Source organism: Solanum pennellii, chromosome 4 (assembly GCF_001406875.1).
Source record: "Solanum pennellii chromosome 4, SPENNV200".
In the NCBI taxonomy this organism is placed as follows: domain Eukaryota; kingdom Viridiplantae; phylum Streptophyta; class Magnoliopsida; order Solanales; family Solanaceae; genus Solanum; species Solanum pennellii.
This window is the reverse complement of record NC_028640.1, coordinates 13,386,515-13,405,346: the sequence shown is the minus strand read 5'-3', so window position 1 is coordinate 13,405,346 and position 18,832 is coordinate 13,386,515.

Genomic DNA, 18,832 nt, shown 5'->3' with positions numbered 1-18,832 from the left:
AATCTCTAAGACCTACCAGCGCATAATACCATTCCAAGGATACCTCTTATGACTTTCTTAGATATGGTTTGATGTCATTCCAGCTAACCTACCTCTAAGTCCATCATTCCACTAAAGAAGGAGGCACCATTCAGGTATACCACTTCAAGGCTTCATTATTAACCTTCTTTTCATACTCAAGGTTTCACATTAGTAATTCATAGAAAGGTACCACTTTAGTTTTACCAATCTTAGACTTTTATTTATTGATATATTCTCAAGAAAGGATACTTACAAGGTCAAGAGATAACATTCAACATAACTTTCATGTATCAAATAAGGACAACTAGGTATACGTAATCAAGACATAGTATAAATTCATCAAATATCAAAATTTAGAGGATATGCACCTTTCATCAAATTATATCAACATTGCCCAAGATCACACATATATCACATTATCCTTGAATTTATACAATCATATATGCCATTAAACATTATAAATGGTTTCATTAACTTCACATTATACATTCATGTATACCATAACATGACACTACTATAATTCAAATAATAATGTCGAAAAGTACATGATAATATTAAGAACTACAAGTAAACACCGACACCATTAATGGACCATACAACACAAGAGAAATTCCATTATCAAATCTATATTAGTAAGGGGATTATGTCAACTTACCTTCTACCAAATCCACGATCACCCTTCCTTCATCCTCCATAACTTCACAATAGAATAACATAGATAATAGTAGAATTCAACTATGCCATTAAGCTAAACATGGTCCAATAGTAAACATCAAGACCAAATCACTATTTGCCCATTAAAGGATTAAGTCTCATATCATTCAATTCAATGTCAATTCTTCACAATTCAACATATATAATAACATATATGAACAACCCACATCAATTCAAACACAATTCAATAATCATCATTTCAAAATCAAGACACCTATTTTATGATGAAAATTAGAGAATTTAAGAAGACACGGGTTCATGAAATTTTCTTTCTTAAAACCATCAATAATCATTAATATCAAAGTAAATCATCAGTTAAATCGATTCATGCAAAAACACATGCATAGAATCGAAATTGGGTTTTTAGGGTTTTTGAAGAACTTTGAAAATACATTGAATTGACTCTTTGATTGAATGAGGAATCAAGGATAAATAATCTTCATACCTTATTGAAGAACTATCCACAAAATTTGGGTTGAAACTTTAAAGAATTCATCTTCTTCCTTGGAAGTTGAAGGTTCTTAAATAGAGGATTTGAGTTGAGAAAGAATTTAGACAGAAGGAAAAGCTTCTAAATTTTTTCATTTCTAATTGTGTGTTATGATTTTTAATTTGGGGATGGGTATAAAATGACCTAAAATAAATATATAATACACCCCCAAGATACCCAAAACACCCTTACATTAGTTGGACCTTTTAAGACAAGTCCTACTTGACATTTATTAACTTAGTCAAATCAAGAAAATTGTTGCTAGTCGCGGAGGCACTCCCTATTTTTGTTTCTCTAAAATAAATTTGAGGCAGAAAGGTGAGTACCAAGACCACGATGCAGAGGAAAATTTTGTCCTCTATGCAACAGGCGCGCGCCGTGCCCTGGCCTCTATAAACTGCCTCCTGCACACTACTCTAGCAGATTCTTTGCCAAAACTTGGGTCCTCCTCAAAGACCCTTGGGTTGGTTGTAGGGGAGTTGTACCCAGATGTTTTGACCCTAAACTAAATTTTTAAGGCAGTAGGGTCACCTCCAATTATTTTCTACTGCAAACAACATATACAAACATGAAAAACATACTAGAACACACCAACGTGTAAAAGACTAGTTTTTGAACGTCCTGGTCTTCCCTTGACATTTAACTTCAAAACTCTTTAAAATGAATTCAAAAGATATTATTAATTATTTTAACAAGTTATTAACTCATAAAACTTAAGAGAGGCTCTAGTTTATCCTATTAATTTTGAGGGTGTTATAATACTTCCCCACTTGGAAAACATTCGTCCTCGAAGGACACTAAAATATGGAATTGAAGAGGGTGTAACAGAGCCAACTATAGGAGAAATTTTTGATCACTTATTTATCACAAACCACCACTTGTCTCTTTATTGGACAATAAAATGCAAAGTCATTAAACACTCTTCGAAAGCTTTTCATTCAATAAACTGATAGAATTTCTACCTAATGGGAACTCTATAGGAATTGTATTACTTTGGGATGAGAACTATTTAGAGCTTGATCAGATTTCCACAAATAATTAAGAAGAGCATGCAATGGTTAAGGTTGAATCCTCAAACACTACTTGGTTATTTAGTTGTATCTATGTCACGCCCAGAGGCTAACCCCTAGATGTAACATTGGACCTAAATAGGAGTGAGCCTATCATGCCCAGAGGCTAACCCCTTGATGTAACATTGGACCTAGGTTACGAGGAGCCCAAATAACCGTGAGTTTGATATATATATCAACCATACTGAAAATGACTATACAAAATATGAACTATACAGAAACTATTTTATAGTAGTATCTGAAATAGGGAAAAACCGAACTAGTTTGAATATTTGTAAAGCAATAGGACTTTAGTGATAACTTAAAAACCCACATAACACCTCATAATAATCTACTAGTATGTATAAAAAACCACTACTGAATTGAGTTGTCGGGACATGCCTCCAATTAATTCTAAAAAAACTGAAACTCAGAAATAATGAATAAAATAGAAAGCATTTATAATATCCTCGAAGTATGAAGTCTTACCACTAAAGCTGTTGAAGTGAATCGAGAATCAATCGAAGTGTCATTTGGATGTTGAGTTCTTTAAATTACATGATGAAACAATGTAACACAAAATATGTGTCAGTACATAGAATGTACTAAGTTTGCACTATATAATTATGCTAAGCTGAAAAAATACATATAAGCTCAACAATGCATAACTGAGCAATGAGAGAATCTGAACAGGGATATAGATATATACTAAAGTATAACATAAAATTGAGTTGAATGCAATGACAAGTACTAATCATGAAGGTAACATGTTGAATTCTATTTTAATATAATGCTGAAAACCTGGCCCAATATACTAAAAGATTCACCGTTGGAACAACTATTAACCGACATAAACCACATAAGCTAAACATGGAGTCTGATGTTTACTATTCATCTAGCGACCCAATATATTTTTCAATAGGTATAAAGGTATGAATATTGCATGATCATTAAACCTGAGGACAAACAGAAGGGATTATAAACCTATGCAAGCATGTAGTTTTGGGACATTGAGGGTACTCTAATCCCTAGTCCAACTCAGATCTAGGTGTACTCCCAATTGAATTTTCAAGAAGCTAAAATACAGTAAATACTGAGTACCTCACAATACTAACATGCTAACAAAGAATGCAATAATTATATACTGAGAATGTGACATTCGAAATCTAAAGCACGGTTTCTGTCTAATTTACATAACAAATATGATTAACGAACTAGGAGAATATCAAAAAACTAGGGTTATGAGTTTTTACAAGGAATTATGCAAAGTTCACGGAAAAAATACTATTTTGACGAAGGATACTACAAAAATAAAAATCACTATGAATCTCCAAGGATTTATAAACCCTAGGTCTAAACAAGCTACGAAGAATCAAGGAACTTGTCACATACGTAGAGCATCCGCCAGATGCGACTGGCCTCGGCATCATCTCAGAGGACTCAAACAAGCCCTTAGCGTTCCTCATAACATGTCATCAGTTAAAATTTGCAGAAAAATTTAAAACTTTCATACTTATGTACACATTGAGGAATACTCAGACCTCTCACATAAAAGCTTACTTAGGCTTTACTTTTATCAACATATTAACATACACACGTTATTCTAAAACTTATCTCACATAGAAATCATCTAAAGAGTATAAGTTGAAATTAGTCAATGAAATGTAAAGATGCCGTGCAGGACTTACTACAATAGAATCCAAAGAACATAAAATAAAATAAAGAGAATTCTCAAAAACTACTAAAATCTTCATAAACTAGAATAGAGAAAAGATAGCATCCCCGAACATGAGGACCTACCAACACTTGGAGAAAGAGTTGCAAGCTTCTTCAATCGACCTTATTAACCTTTAATGGCCGGACCCGATAGTTGTAGTAAAATAAAGTAATGGTTAATATTCCATATGTACTAAGTACGAGTATATGAACATAATCATTTATGGAAATTCATGAAAAGGGCAATTTCTTTGGAAATCATGCTAAGTCATTCGAAAACATTTAGTCCACATACAATAGAGCATATAAAAGATAAGGTTCACAATCAACATAATACATGGTCATAGTAAAAGACATAATATCATAAAGTCATATTAACATTTCATATTCAATAATGCATATCAAATTAACATAAAAAACACACACCAATAATCTCATCCCAAGCCTACAAGTTCAATAATCATGTGAAGCCCCATAACCCCAAATAACCAAGTAAACAAGATAGGAGACTATAAGTAAAGCTTTTCTTCATACAACATATATAATGAGTATTCATCACCATATATAACAATATAGACCAATATCATATTCATCAACATAACAAACATCATATAAGAGTAACATCAAATATCATAAGCATTGTACATTTCATATAATCTTATAACATCAGAACAATATCCTAGGACTTCCATTAGAGTCAACTTATGCAATTTCTAGGTAAAGTCCCATACCCCTACCTATACTAAGTAAACTCCTCAAGTCACCCTAGTCAATGTTCATTTACTTGTCTTTATTTTTACTTGAGGGAACAATCCCCTTAACCAACATTAGACCGTGTGAGCTAAACATGGAATCTGGTGTCATGAAACAACACACCGAGAAAAGGTGGTCTACCTGCCAAAGTAGAAACAAACATGACAAGCTTTATAGGTGGATCCACTAGCTAGTATCCAATGGTGGCAACATAGTTCAAGAACTAGGAGATATATTAGACACCCATAGTTCCACATTACATGGCAGCCTCTATCTCATGAGAGTTATTGTGAACCTACCATGTAACAAGGGAATGGACATCTCTAATATCTAGTCCATCGGTGCTAAGCTTAAGTCCCTTTGTGAATAACCTTTAAGTCATCATTTATTCATAACTCTTATTGTAAGTTATAGGAGCGTAACTCCTTGTATAAACATGGTCATAATCTCTTTAGGTTTAGATTAAAATTTCCTCTCATCATAAAAATTCATTTGTGAGATTAACATATTATAATCATAGTGTGAAAGGCATACAAGATAAACATCATTACTTGCATTATCATACCCTTATCATGATCTCACATTTAACATATTCATAGCCAACATATATATATAGCATAATCATGCACACTTCAATATCATTTTAACATTATTTATAGGCTAACATCAACATCATAGAGTAATCAAAACTTTAGAAGAGTTAGATAATTCTTCGAAGAACCTTATCTAGGATTTTATCTCGTGTGGGCTGCTCCTCGCGCAGCAGATTCTCCAAATCTGCCTGCTCTCAGGCTACTTTGGCAGCCTGCCTGCCCATGTTGGCGTCCTCCTCAAAGGACCCCTCTGGAGGTTCTTGGGGTATCATTAACTGATGTTTGGACCCTTTGTAAGACATACCTATATAAAGTCTTTTTACAAATTTTGGACTTCATTTGACACTCCAAAACCTTCACTAACCATAGGGACGTCAACTTGTTCAATTTAGATACTTTCCGGATGTCAAGGTATTTCTTTATCATTTTGGCTCTAAGCTTTTCTAAATGAGTTTATTACATTAATATAGGTCTATATTCATAATTTTAACTATTATTCAATAGGATAATTTCTATCCCAAGTCATGGAACTTCCGCAGTGTTACATTATCCCCCCCAGGAACATTCATACCCGAATGACACTAAAATCTTTTTGCGGGTAAGGATAAACTCAATACTATCAGCCCAACAAAAAAGATAAAATCATAGTGAGGCACAGCTCACAGGAATACTTCACAACTCCCTTCAACACATACTACCACATTACACATAGCAACTCAATTCATGATGCACAACATGTAAGTGCTTCAACATTTCATAACACATAATGAGGAACTAACTTCTCATTACTTAAATGAGCTAAAAATACACCAAAGATTTACCATGCTGTAATTATTCTCAAGACAACAAAAAAACAAAATCTCAAGAAGACACATGCATACACGTTTCATGATATATGCAAGAAAAGATTATGAAGGCATTTTCTAAAAACTCAAATTGGTACAACTTTTACAAAAACATGCACCTATATAGAAAATAACTAAAATTAATATTTATTCATAAATTTCTTTATTAAGAGGAATGTCTAACCACAAGGAGTAAAAAGACGAGGGTAGCGGGACTGGATATACCGTGGTTTCACGGTATTTTAAATGTTTTTCCTTAAGTTTAGTGTGTGTACAAAAGCCTTTTTGTATTGATTTTTATGTAAGTTTCTCTTTATTTGCGAGAAATTTGTCTAAAGATGAATGCACAAGTTTTTGAGCAAGAAGAGCAGAAAATTTACCACCTACGGAGCTTGTGATGGTCCGTCGAGCCTATGATGGTCCGTAGCTGGCATCGTAGTGAAGCTGCTGAAGGAAGATGGGGAAGTCTGACCTAATTGTGGGATTACGAAGTTCATGACAGGCCATTATAGCCACGACGGTCCGTCCTGCTTGTTCATTGTGATGATCAGATATTAGTCCAGTACCCATATTCTAAGAAGTTTAAGCGTTATGGAACTAAGACCCTCGACGGACCGTCGTTCTTGGAACGGTACATCATACCTATTCGTTGAGGGTAATGAAAAAAGCAGCAGAAGGATTTGTAAAGTATAGGGTGACGGAGGCCATGATGGCCCGTTGTGACCACGACGGCCCGTCACGAGGTCCATCGACTCGAACCCGTTTTGACAGATTTTCAGCAATTAGAGTCCTTCTTTTATTAGGTTTTTGTTTTTTATAAATAGTTGGAGAAACCTCTTTTTTTTGGGTTAGACTCTCTTATAGTTAGAATTTTTGTTAGTAGACTCTTTTATGTGAGACTTTTGATTGTTAAACTTTTGGATAATCTTTAGTCCTCGATTAATTTCAGTAATTGATACACTCTTTCTGGAATTGATTGTTAGTGCGTTTGTTGATTAATCAAGTGAACTTCTAAATTTTATTCTTTCTCATTGAAGTAAATGCATGAATTCTTACATTACATATATCAATATTGTGATTATGACTATGGGTAACTAAACTCCATAACAAGGGTTGTGGGAACCATGGGTGAATAATGAGGTAAAATCTAACTAAAATAACAATTCTAGAATAGTGTCTTGCATGCATTGATAATTCTTTCGATTAGAAGTCTTTTTAACGGATGGCCAACGTTAGAACTCGCCTTAATGCTACTTGCCGGACCAAGGAGGTAGATAATAGTAAAAGAATTATCAACATAGATTTAGTTTATACTATCTAATAGGCTAGTATTGGTTGGTACAAGGTAATAACTTAGTTAATATTTAATTTAAAAATAAAACCCCCCATTTTATTGTCTTTTGTTTTCTAAAGAAATAATTGACTTAATAATAGTAATAACATATTAAAGTTAAGTCTGAACTATTTTCATCATGGGAACGATTCCAACCTCATTAATTGGGTACTTATTTGATACGACCACTTTACTTTTTGTTTGAGAAGTAAGTTTGAGCGTATCAAATATTGGCGCCGCTCCCGGGGAAAGTAGTTTTTAGATTAACTTAAACTTATTACTAAAGTTTAGTCGATATTTTCTTAATTTTACTGTTTTTTATTGTCTTTGATTCTTGCATATTTATCTTCCTTGTATGCCAAATACACAAAGAGGAAAAGAACCGTTGTTTCCCAATGATCACGAATTAGAGCGTACACTACGCAACATGAATAGAAACTTGGGTATTAACGATGATGATTCAAACCAGAATATCCCAGCTCCGGTTGATGTTCATGTTCAGTTATTACCGGATGATCCGGGTGAAATCAACAAAGGGGAAAAAATCCCACTCCACGCCCTCAAGAATACTATAGAGTCTATGATAATGTAGCCGACTCTGATGGGCCACTTGTCTTACCCCCTCTACCACAACGCCACAACTTTGTGTAACTAGTAGTCTGATGCAAATGCTCACTGCCAGAGGTTTGTTTTCAGGGCTACCTTCTGAGGATCCACATGCCCATATAGCTAAGGTAAGGGCAGTGTGTAAAATCTGTGTAGGGAGGCCTGATTTTGATTTGGATGTAATTGGGCTTAGAGTCTTTCCCTCTCACTGACGGAAGAGACTGCTATTTGGTTCACAGAGCTCCCTTATAACTCAATTTTCACTTGGAACAAACTAAGGGATGTTTTCTTAGCACGTTACTACCCAGTCTCCAAGAAACTAAATCATTAAGACAGAGTGAAAATCTTTGTGGCACTACGAGGGGACTTAGTTAGTAGTTCTTGGGATAGATTCACTTCATTTTTTAGAAGCGTCCCCAATCACCGCATACATGATGAGTGAGTGAAGGAATACTTCTTTCGGGGATAGGATGATAATAATAAAGCGGTGTTGGATACTATAGCGGGTAGTTCTTATGGGGAGTGCCCTTATGCTGCGATTGCCAAAAGTTGGAGAAAATCTCCTCGAATAATAAAGCATAGAGTACTAGGAAGTCAAATACTAGGAGAGATACCTTCGCAGTGCAATCCAGTCACAACCCAGCCATAGATGAGATTCGTGAAGAGATGGATCAGATGAGAACTGAGCTTGGGTTGGTATTGAAACATGTCACTGGGGGCGCAGAAAAGATAAATGAAGCTAACTACTTGTCTAAATCACCACCACCAAATGATGAATGTTATTATAATGAGGATTCCTATGCGGTGAATGAGCAGACGGGGGGGTTTTCGACCGAGTTCCCAAGGGTCAAATCAGGAGAATTGGCGCGAAGGTCGGTTTTATGGTAACNTGGTAACTATAACCGTGAGGGTCATTATGTACGAGATAGAAATTACAATCGCGACAACAACTTCAACAGGGGTAACTATGGAAATAGAAATGATAGGAATGAACCCTATGTTCCTCCTCAAAAGTGTGAAGTTACTCCTAGGGATGAAGGAGGTAGTATGGTGCGAGTTGAGGATATGTTGCACAAAATGATGAGGAGGTTCGATGCTAGTGATGAGCACACTAAAGAGTTGAGGAGTGATTTAGCGGTTATTGGGCAGAAAATCGATACACATGTAATATCGATTATCTGCAACTGTGAACACACGTTAACCGGGCTCTCTTCATAGCAACACTGTCCAAATTCCAAAAAATGATGGACACTGTATGGCAATCACTACTCGGGGTTGTAAGCAAACCATTGCCCACCTATGCCATCTAATGAGAAAAAGGTGATAAAAGACAATGATAAAGTGGTATAGGTTAGTGGTGAAGTAGAAGATAACACTGGAAAAGATGTTGAAGGGCCTAAAAAGGTAACTACCATGCCTAGACCACCACCCCCATTTCCTCAAAGATTAGTGAAAAAGACTGAGGATGGTAAATATCAGCATTTTATAACAATGTTGAAGCAGTTTTCTATCAATGTCCCTATGGTAGAAGCTTTAGAACAAATGCACGGTTATGCCAAGTTTATGAAAGATCTGGGTACAAAGAAAAGATCGGTCACTTTTGAGAATGATGCTAGAATGCAACATTGTAGTGCTATTGCTACAAGATCTCTGGTACAAAAGAAAGAAGATCCGGTTGCGTTCACTATTCCTTGTACAATCGGGTTATTACATTTTTCGAAAGCTTTATGTGATATAGGGGCAAGCATAAATCTAATGCCCCTCTTGATTAAAAAGAAGTTATGTTTGAGTGATCCACAGCCCACTGAGATGCGGCTACTGATGGTCGATCGAACAGTAAAAAAACCTATAGAGATACTCCACGATGTGCTGGTAAAAGTGGAGTCGTTCATTTGTCCAGTAGATTTTGTTATTCTTGATTGTGAAGCCGATTTTGAAGTGCCTATTATTCTTGGGAGGCCATTCCTTGCTACGGGTAGAGCCTTAGTTTATATGGAAAAGGGGCATATGAAATTTCAGTTGAACAATGAAGAATTGACCTTCAACATTTGTAGGTCCATGAGGAAGAGTGGTGAGCTCCAATCGGTATCTGATATATCCTACAAAGTTGGTGAGTCATCTGAGACACCAATAGAATAACGTCTAGGTGTAGAAGCATTAGCAACAATGATAATGAATTTTTATAACTATTGCATTGAAGTGTATGAGTCATTAGTCCTGGATCTTGATCGAGATAATGTTCGGTTTAAATCAAAGAAAAATATTAGTTAGGCATGAAGAATCGCGAGTCTCCACCCGCGAAACCATCTATAGAGGAGGCTCAAAAGTTAGAACTAAAAGCTCTCCCACCACATCTCAGGTATGAATTCTTAGGAAATGGTGACACTTTACCGGTAATCATTACATCAGATCTTAATGAACAACAAGTTGAGAATTTGGTGAAAGTGCTAAAAAAGTTCAATAGAGCTATTGTGTGGACCATTGCGGAGATTATTGGGATTCCCACTGGTATTTGTTCTCATAAAATCCAACTCATGCCCGATAATAAGCCAAGTATTGAGCACTAGAGATGCTTAAATTCACCTATGCAAGAGGTCGTAAAGAAGGAAATTATTAAGTGGTTAGATGCCGGAGTAATCTATTCGATCGCCGATAGTAGTTGGGTATGCCCTGTTCAGTGTGTACCTAAGAAAAAGGGAATGATTGTGGTCCCCAATCAGAAAAATGAACTTGCTCAAATGAGATCGGTTACTGGATTGAGGGTGTGTATGGATTACTGTAAATTAAATTCATGGACTGAAAAAGACCATTTTCCTATGCCCTTCATGGATCAGATGTTGGATAGACTTGGCGGAAAAGGGTGGTACTATTTTCTTGATGGATATTCGAGGTATAATCATATTTCTATTACACCAGAAGATCAAGACAAAACCACCTTTACTTGTCCATATGGGACCTTAGCGTTCAACAGAATGTCGTTTGGGTTGTGCAATGCACCCACCACATTTTAGAGATGTATGATGTCGATATTCTCCGATATGGTGGAAGATACTATAGAAGTTTTTATGGATGATTTTTTTGTGGTTGGTGAATAATTTAAGCGATGTTTGAACAATTTATCTGAGGTCCTTAAGAGATGTGAAGACTGCAATTTAGTACTAAATTAGAAAAAATGCCACTTCATGGTGAAAGAAGGTATTGTTTTGGGTCAGCGCATTTCTGAAAAGGGCATAGAGGTTGATCGAGCTAACGTCGACGTAATAGAAAGACATCCCCCACCTATCTCTGTAATAGGTGTGAGAAGCTTTCTTGGGCATGCACCGGAGATTCATCAAAGATTTTTAAAAATTGCACATCCATTGTGCAAACTGCTGGAGAAAGATTACAAATTTTATATTGATGATTCCTGTCTTAAAACACTCGGTGAGCTAAAAGATATATTGGTGTCTGAACCAATCATCATTTATCCGAATTGCAACAGTTCATTTGAGGTGTTGTGCGATGCTAGTGGGGTAGCTCTTGGTGTAGTTTTGGGAAAAATAAAGAACAAAATCCTTCACCCCATTTACTATGCTAGTAAATCCCTAAATGAATCTCAGAAGAGCTACATAGTGACTGAGCAAGAACTCCTTGCAGTAGTCTTTGCTTTTGAAAAATTTTGCTCCTATTTGCTAGGTACTAGAGTTATGGTGCATACTGACCATTCACCATTTGGATATTTGATGGCAAAGAAGAATGCGAAACCGAGGTCGATTCGTTGGGTTACTGCTACAAGAATTTGACTTTGAAGTGAGGGATAGAAAAGGGATCAAAAATCAAGTTGCTGATCACTTGTCCCGTCTAGAAGATGAAGCTATGATAGAGTTAGGGGATAAGACTGATATTGATGATACTTTCGCCGATGAGCATGTATTGGCTGCCTCACAAGACTTGATTCCATGTTTCGCAGATTTCACGTACTATTTGGCTAATGAAATTATTTCATCGGACTTGTCCTTTCATTAATGAAAAAAGTTCATGTACGATGTGAAGAAATTCTTTTGGGATGAACCATACTTATATAGGAGTTGTGCCGACGGGCTTATTCGGCGTTGTGTGCCAGAATGCGAGATGTTGAGTGTTTTAGAGGCATGTCATTCCTCACCCGTTGGTGGACATCATAGTGGTATCTGAACAGCTCATAAGATATTACAATGTGGTTACTATTGGCCAACTCTTCATCAAGATGCTCATGAGTTTGCTAAAGCATGTGATAGATGCCAAAGAGATGACGACATTTCAAGAAAGCAAGAGCTCCCTCTAAACCCCATTCTTGTGATTGAGTTATTTGATGTTTGGGGTATTTGACTTTATGTGTCCTTTGTGAGTTCTCATGGAATGAGGTATATTTTAGTAGCGGTTGAATATGTATCTTAATGGGTGGAAGCTATCGCCCTCGCAAACAATGAAGGGAAGAGTGTCACTGTGTTCTTAAAAATGAATATATTCTCTCGTTTTGGCACCCCAAGGGGAATTATTAGTGATGAGGGCTCCCACTTTTGCAACAGATTGTTCAAGGGATTATTGAAGAAATATGGGTTCGCCATAATATGGCCACTACTTACCATCCTCAAACTAGTGGGCAAGTTTAAGTGTAAAATAGGGAGATCAAACAGATATTATCGAAAACAGTGAACGCTAGTAGAACAGATTGGTCAAGGGTGCTTGATAATGATCTTTAGGCCTACCGGATAGCGTATAGAACTCCCAAAGGCATTTCCCCACACCAACTTGTATATGGGAAAGCTTGTCATCTTGCGGTTGAATTTGAGCATAAAGCCATGTGGGCTATGATGAAGTTGAAAATGGATTGGAACGAAGTTGCAGAACAACAGTTAACTGGGTTTAATGAACTTGATGAATTTCGCCTAAAAGCTTATGAAAACAAAGCCCTCTATAAAGAAAAGATGAATAAGTACCATAACCTAAAAATTGAAAAGCGAGAGTTTATGGTTGGGGACTTGGTGCTTTTATTCAATTCTAGGTTGCACTTATTTACAGGCAAGATCAAGTCCAAATGTACTGGCCCTTACTTGGTTACCCAAATATTCCCTCATGGAGCAGTTGAGTTTGAAACCATGGAGGGTGTACGGTTCAAGGTGAATGGACAATGCATAAAAATCTATTTCGGGCATGCTGAATCCGCGAATGAAGTGATCGAGGCATACCATCTTGATGAAGTCTGAGTAATCAAGTGTCTTCAGTCGTGTCGAAATGTTAAATCAGGCGGTGGTTTGGGGGAAAACCAATACCTATAGTTTTCTTTCTACTAATGGTAGCATTTGCTACTAATGGGTTTTAAATTTGCAAGCACATCACCAGGTAATTCTGCAGAAAATCACTCTGCAATAGGCACTGACGGACCGTCACGCACGCGACGGAACATCGCATGAATCCGTCATGACAGGTACGTCTTTCATTTATTTTCAAAATTAGGGAACACGCAACGGAACCAATGACGGACCATTGCATCAGCGATGGACCGTCGTCGGGGACTCGTTGCGTCATTAATGAGCGTACCCAACAAGACCCGGCTGGGGTTATTTTAAAATTTCTTAACATTTAAAAACCCCACCTCTTAATTTCACCCATTTTCTTCCCTCTTTCTCCCATTTCCCTCCCTTTCAAACTTCCAACTTCCTACCTCTCTTCTCTATCAATTAATCATTTGCCCAAATTCCCCAATTCCAAAAACCTACTATCTACTAGTCGGAGTCTGCTGTTGTGGTTCTGTTCTTGCTAATCAAGTGCCTCACTTGCTTGTCTTTCTCCTCTTCTCAGGTATGTGTCTCTGATTTCTACCCAATTACATTGCATTTTTGTTTTTCAATTAGTATTAGCCTATTTATTATTGATGGGTCTTCATTAGTTGATCCAATTTTGTCTGACTTTGGTTGAGAATCCTCAAAATTGCCTTGTTAGAACTCTAGAAATAGGTGCTATACATTGCTACTTTGCTAGGTATTTGGGTTAGCAACATATAGGTTAACAATAAGTACTCCATCTGTCTCATAGAGGATGAATGTGGAATTCTCAGTTTTGTCACTGAATGACAGTACGGACCCCGATGACGGACCCTCGTACCCACGACGGACCGTCATAGGGTCCGTTCCAACACCCCAACACCCCACTGTCCAATTTTCTCCAAGTGTCCACCGACATACACAAGCGATGGACCGTCGTGGGAACGACGGTCCGTCTTGCACAACCTTCTGGTTGTCAGAGACCCTATTTCTAAAGGTGTCCCACTTTTTCTAAGTGTCCTCTGACAAACATCTACGACGGATCGTCATACCTTCGACGGTCCATCTTGCACACCCGTTATGCTTATCAAAGACCCTATTCCTTATGGTCTCCAACTGCTTCAAATTGTCCTCTTACGGACATCTAAGATGGACCGTCATACCCTCGACAGTCCCTCCTGCACAACCGTCATGACAGTCAGAGACCTATCTCCTGAGGGTCTCCATACTTTTTCTATGTGTCCTCTGACAGACATCTACGACGGACCGTCATACCCTCGACGGTCAGCCCTGCACAACCGTCATGATGGTCAGAGACCCATCTCCTGAGGGTATTTCTCTTTTTCTAAGTTTCCTCTAATAAACGTCTACGATAGACCGTCATACCCTCAACGGTCCGTCCTACACAACTGTCGTGATAGTCAGAGACCCCTCTCATTACGGTCTCCATACTTTTTTGTAAGTACCCCACGATGAACATCGATGATGGAACGTCATTGTCACGACGGTCCATCCTGCTTAGCCGTCATACATGTCAGAGACTTTCCTTCTGGGGTCTCCACATCAACATAGTTGAAGTAAGACATGACGGACCCCATGACGGTCTGTCGTACTTACGAGGAGCCGTCACCTGGTCCATCGTGTTTCACTGTTACTGAAGAAAAGTCATTACATCTTAGATCTTATATTTATTTTTGTGTCGTTTTTGCTCTCCTTGTTTGCTCCTTCTCGTACTAATATTGATTCTTTACAGGTACTATCTCAAATGGCACAAAAACAAGATTGAGTTTATGCATGTGGGCGTTCAAAGTCTTTCGCCCTGTCCACCCGATGATTTATAGGCTCTGATGATGAGCATGACACCGAGTACGTGCCCCCAGGCGCTGCCACTCCATCACGAGATTCACGTGCTACCAGAGCTACACCCAAAAAGGTGGTGTCCGATGTAGTCACTGCCTCACACTCTGATGAGGAGCGCACACTGATCGACACACCTTCTGGGTCAGCTACACATAAACAAGGAGCGTCTGGATCCTTAGGAATTTCGTGCTCGGAGTAAGCCTTCGAGTCCGCCGAAGTCCCTGCCCCCGCCAAATCTGCACAGTCTGCCTCGTCTGATGAGGCTGACAGTCCTGATTCCACTCAGGCTCATCGACTGGTACTCTCACCCTGGTTGCCGATCAGCCAAACCAATGGTATTTCCACGGGAAATATCAAGTGTATTTCGGCGCCAAGTTTCTAAATAATAAAGGTGTCATGACACAGACCCTTACACTTGAGAGGCGGGTCCTTACGGGAAGTCTCCCACCATGACAGAGATCCACAATCTCTTCGCCAGACACCGGCTGCAGTGGACAGCTCTTTCTTTAGGCCGATATAATGAGGAGTTTGTCCAAGAGTTCTACGACTCTTACGTGGCTACTCTCTAATTACAGATAGATAGGCGGGCTGCCCCCGTCAAATAGGCCCCACTTGAGCATGTCCGAGTACGTGGCATTCAGGTCGATATCTCTTTTGCCCGCCATCAGTTGGTATCAATACGGCGAGGATATTGATTCCAACAAGACCCCTCTAAAAACCGAGTTCGACTACCGCTGGCAAATTATAAAAGATGGTCAATTCTTGTGTGATCCATCGTTGAGAGAGACCACCAAGAGTTTGATGGCCTTTCACTAGTTTGTTGATGGAGAGGGTGTCGACTGGGTAAAAGAGTCGAATGGAGCCATCAAGAAGTCTAACTTGACCTTCACGGCTAAGTTCTTATGGTTGATTGTCCGCCACTGCCTTTTCCCCACGACTGCTGATAATATAGTCGCATGGGATCGTGCATTTCTAATGTCGGTGATGATAGCCGAGTTTGAGGTGGAATTTTCTTGGCTTCTACAGGTGGTAATGCATGAGAGGGCTTTCAAGGTCACAACTACTTACCCTTTTTCGTACATGATATTTTCCTTATGCAAGTCCGCATGTGTGCCCATCTGGCACATTGATCAACTCAAGACTCCGCTTGGCACTGTTGATATCGGCATCATCAGGGTTGAGGCCAGTGAGTTGGCTCCACGCAGAGGGCCCTGTCCAGATTTGCCTCTACTTGGTGAAAATCTGGCTGAAACGGTAGCACATGCTCGCACGGCTACGCAGACTACTTCTGAAACCATAGACACTACCCCGGTCGAGTCTATCCCGGGTAGTAGCACTACCCCGAGCTCCTCTCGCTTAGCCCATTTCCCCGCTCTGGTCCCGCTTGCTAGGGTCCAAAAACTAGAGACACAGATGGCTATACTTCTGCATCATATCCAGCCTTGGATGCATAGGTCTACTGCAGAGGCAGAAGAGTGCTTGGGGCGTAAAATCATCCGGCGCACAGAGCGGAAGATCGCTGAGGTTCATCAGCGCTTGGACACTTTTGAGTTGCGGGTTCTAGCCCGGCCATCCCCTCAGGTGGACGTGTCGACCCTTCACGCTGCGTTCGAGAGTCTGTGAGTGGACATTAATATGATCCTAGAGGCTAGGGTGCCTGAGTCTGAAGCCTGTTCTGCAGTGCCTGCTGAGGACACAGTGATGACGGTCTTATTCGCCACTTTTGAGATTCCACCACCTCCCCCTCAAGAGCATGCCAAGAGGCGCAAGGGACGAGAGGAGGATGAGGCTAGAGTACGGAATAAGGAGCGTCGTGGGATGGAGGCTGTGAGGAGAGACTCGCTTGCTTATGAGGAGGCCCTGCGGATAAGGGTTGTAGAGTCAGCTGCTTGGGCATCTAGCTCCAGAGATGTGGAGACCGCGGGAGTCACTATTGATAGTGTTGTTGCTTATGAGGACACAACTTAGGGTTTTTAGACTACAGAGGTAGTGGGTTCTTGAGAACCGGATCCACCAGCTTGCTGATCGTCGGCGCTTTGCGCCCAAGGTTTGCTTCACCTACCACTCTCGTATTTCATTTTTTTATGCATTGGGGACAATTGCATATATTTTTGTTGGGGGTGGGGTAAATGGAAAGTGAGTGCTAGGGTGAAGTCTGAGTAGCCCAATTCACAATCCTCTTTTGGGGGTTTCTTGCTTGTGATCTTTTTCCATAAGAGACTGATTATTTTTATTGTTGAACCGGCATGTCTATATCTTGTCCACATAGTTTACTTTCTGAAGCATGATGGCTAAAATGATATCCTTAAGGAATAAAAATGATGCATGACTAGGCATAGTAATTGATAAATGTGTGGCTCTAAGAATGACATAGAGATACACCACTGCATGACCCTAAGTCTGAAATTCAAACTAGGTGTGTGATAATCTGGTAGAGCAATGAGATGTCAAGTGAGTATGAGGAATATTTGAATAGTCCACTATTTGTACTGAGCTATAACTTGCATGGTTAGTTCTGCTAAAAGTAAGTTGTAATAGAAAATTAGGAAAGGGTCATAGGCCCTTGTTCAATATAGCAAATTTTAACCTAAATAAATAAAAAAAACTAATGAAATTAATCCCTCTTTGATCCAAATGGTTTGAGCTTAAACTAGACCTTTCTTTTTCACCCCAACTGATCTTTTCTGCGAATAATTTGTTGGCTCCGCTCCCTCCTTGGACGTGTGCACCTCAGCTTATGCCAAAAGTATATGTTGAGGGTGGCTAATGCAGTAAACAACCTTTTCATGGCCCTCACCCAACTTTGGTTATTATGTACTTTGACTCATGGCAAAGCCATGAGTTGAGGGTGGCTATTGTGAGGAATGCTCTTGAAAGTGGGGTTGAAAGAATAAAAGAGAGAGAACGAACAAAAGTAAAGTTACTCAGAAAAACTTAAAAAAAATAAATAATAATAATAACAAAAAAAATACAATAAATACGAGCAAGAAAAGAAGAGAGTCACTTACACAAATGAAGAAAGAAGGGAAAATATCAAGGTGAAAGAATATGAGAAATTGGGCGAAATAAAATGATAAAAAGTTGTATTTTTAGCCGATATGTGAATGAGGGCAAAAAGACACTAAAGTATAGCTAAATATGCCCTACCTAACCCTTAGCCTATGTTACAAGCTAAAAAAGTCCTATCGTGATCCTAAGAGTTGTATGGAGAACTTAAAGAAGTTAAAATAAGGGCAAGCTTATTGCAATTTGTATAAATGAGTTGTGAATTTGTTCTGAGAGTGAGTGTTGAAAAGTAATCCTTATACTCAAACTGAAATTATTGTGTGAAATATGAGAATGTTGTTTTTAAGTGAGGACATTAGTTTGAATACCGCAAATATTAGCACCTCAGTTAGAAATTGAATAGGATAGGTGTCAGTGCGTGGTGAGTCTGTGTCATGGTGTGATTCCACATAAATCAAGCCTAATAGTGATAACATGCATAAATATGATGAGACTGATCGGTATTGATAGCCAAATGATTGCAAAAGCTAAAACATGGATAATATTGTACAAAGATTTTTTAGT